This window comes from Nomascus leucogenys, chromosome 8, assembly GCF_006542625.1.
Source record: "Nomascus leucogenys isolate Asia chromosome 8, Asia_NLE_v1, whole genome shotgun sequence".
Lineage (NCBI taxonomy): Eukaryota > Metazoa > Chordata > Mammalia > Primates > Hylobatidae > Nomascus > Nomascus leucogenys.
Genome location: NC_044388.1, coordinates 28721075 through 28724008, shown reverse-complemented (window position 1 = coordinate 28724008; position 2934 = coordinate 28721075). Strand labels below are relative to the sequence as shown.

The window sequence follows — 2934 nt, the reverse complement described above, 5'->3', positions numbered from 1 at the left end:
CTATCTAATTTCTTACTTTCCTCCAGCATACCTTCTAGTTCACCTGAGCCAAAATTTCTTCCTTTCTACCCCCACCCCTCTCCCACCCTCAGTCTCATCTGTCTCATAAACACACATGCACACATACACAGGTACACATGTGTACCTTTGTACAAACATGCATACACACACATGTACACATACACAGGTACACATATGTACTTTTGTACCTTGCTGACCATTGCATTCCCAGCTCAGAGGCTTCCAACCCTTTGTCTATGCAAACTCTACTCATCTTCCAAGCCTTGCAAAGTCACCTTGTTTCCAAAAACATTCCCTAATTTGCAAGATACTCTGCTAGGCACAGTTAAAGAAAAAAGATTAATTCTACATAGCTTCTATCCTCGAGGAGCTGGTAATGCTCGTTGGTTCCTTCTCAAAGATACTAGGCCATTTCATCTCACCACAAGCACTTGATTATATAAAGAACATCTTGCTATTTTCTATCTCAACCATGGATTGTTAGAACATAAATCGTACATTATTCTCCATGATCTTTGCTTTGCTATTCCAATTTAGAGGAGGAGTGGGCGACAGGGGAAGGAAGATGTGAACACAGGGAAGGGCTCAGGTAATAATTTCAGTAGCCTTCAATTCTGGGCCTAGACCCAAGAGAATAACCAGGACTCTAAGTCACCTAGGGAAAGAATATACAGCAAGGCCCATGTACCATACGTTTAAATATTTAAAAGTATAGATCAAGCTAACAAATAAAATATGCTCTCTCCTCCTGTCTTGATGAATAGTCCCTCACAACAACAAAATTGGAAAGCATGTGTAAAGCTAGGGTTTTAAATGACTAAAAGTCAATAAATATCAACAATCCAAGGGGATTCCCTCTCCAAGGGAACATGCAGTGCCCCTCTCAGCAAAGTAGCAACCTGGAATAGAATCTGGCATGCCTAAGGTCTTTGAGGAATAGAGGATGCTTGTTTCCTCTGCCTTCCTTGGCTGCCTACATGGACACCTAAGTCTCTTCCCTTCATGATAGATTGTCCTCTCATGCATATGCTGAAGAGTTGTCTTTCTTGACACAGGCCAGAGACAATGATGTGTAGCAGGTTTCTTTAGTCATCAACTATGACCTTCCCACCAATAGGGAAATGTATATCCACAGAATCAGTCGAGTTGGACGGTTTGGCCATAAGGGTGTGGCTATTAACATGGTGACAGAAGAAAACAAGAGAACACTTCAAGACATTGAGAGTTGCTACAACACCTCCACTGGTAAGATGCCCCTCAAGGTTGCTGACCTCATCTGAGGGGCTGTCCTACTACCTAGCCCCAGCCAGGGTTCAATCTTGGGGGGCTGAGGAGCAGCAGGAGATGGGAAGGAAGGGAGACAATAAGTGGACATCTTGTCTTTTTCTTTTTCTTTGAATAAATGTCATTTTTTTAGGCAAAAGAAATATATATATATATATATATATATCAAGAATGACTAAATATAATTATGATTGTCTTTTTCTAGTGCTCTGTTTCTGGGCTGGTAGCAGTGTATAGATCAGTAATAAAAGCAAACATGGTTCATAATTACTACTTATTTATTCCATAAGCTTTATTTGCCTTGCCTTCATTTCAGCAAAATCACTGTTATCATTGAGATTTTCATGTTTCATATTCTATTGATAGTAATGAGATTTTAAAATATATTTCTATCAAAGTTTACAAAATTTCAATATATTTTCAACAAATAGTAAATTTCAAAAAATAAAAAGTTTATTTTTATAATATGTTTCAAAAAGGTATTTTTTCCAAAGCACACAAAGTAGTCCATTAAAATTAAAAGACAAAAAAAGTAATTTAAAATATCAAAGTTTAAATCAAAATTATTTAAGTAAAGCTGAATTTTATTTAACTTTTTTAATTAATTATATTTTACTATATACTTTATAAAAATAAATTTATTCCCAACTCAATGTCCATCTACTTGCCAATGAAGAATTAGTATAGATTTCACAATGTTACATCTGGATCCACACATATACAAATCGAAGAGTATTTTTGTTTAAGATTGAAAATGTTCTTCAGCTGTTAGAAGCAACTGTAGCAAATATTATGTCAATCCGTGAATAACTCTGAAACCACAATTAAAACCTGAAGAGAAACAAGAAATGGATACCAGGTACTACCGGAAAATTATACTTCATTATGCAAGAATCTATTGCATTCATGCTATCTGAGAAAATGACTTGACAAATTAATTTCAAATGTTTTACATTTACATAAGTGCTGCCACCTCTCACATGCTCACCACTCGTCTAACCAGTGTCCTCTCATGTCTTTAGTGACACCACCCACAAACTTCTCAGCATTTAAAAACAATTCTCTTCAGTTTTGAGACAAGACATAAGGCAAGAGTGGTGAAGAATTATTTCCCTGGAGTGATGAAAACTAATGTTTAAATTATATCTCACGCCCAGCACTGAGCACCAACTATCAAGGGACAGAGGCATTCATGTGCTGTTTAAAAGTTTGTTTATGTATTTTTATTTTTTATTTTTATTTTTTCAAGACAGAGTCATGCTCTGTTGCCCAGGTTGGAGTGCCATGGTACGATCTCAGCTCACTGCAACCTCCGCCTCCCAGGTGAAATCCATTCTCCTGCCTCAGCCTCCTGAGTAGCTGAGATTACAGGTGTGAGCCACCACATCTGGCTAATTTTTGTATTTTTAGTAGAGATAGGGTTTCACCATATTGGCCAGGCTGGTCTTGAACTCCTGACCTCAGGTGATCCACCCACCTTAGCCTCCCAAAGTGCTGGGATTACAGGCATGAGCCACTGCGCCAGGCCAACAATTTTTGGTTTGTATGCCGTGTCCAGGACTAATAGCAATATTTTAGGTCTGATAGCCTCCAAAAATTAAGAAATGAAAGAAGTCCATGAAAAAGAAC

The 2934-nt window shown here is 37.7% G+C and overlaps 1 non-coding gene across 1 annotated transcript; it reads left to right on the top strand.

The window, feature by feature from the left end:
* The first annotated feature begins 861 nt into the window (after positions 1-861).
* Positions 862-1002, top strand: LOC115836501. Its single transcript, XR_004031575.1, has one exon. It is a non-coding gene; the product is annotated as a small nucleolar RNA SNORA67 (small nucleolar RNA).
* Positions 1003-2934: the final 1932 nt, after the last annotated feature.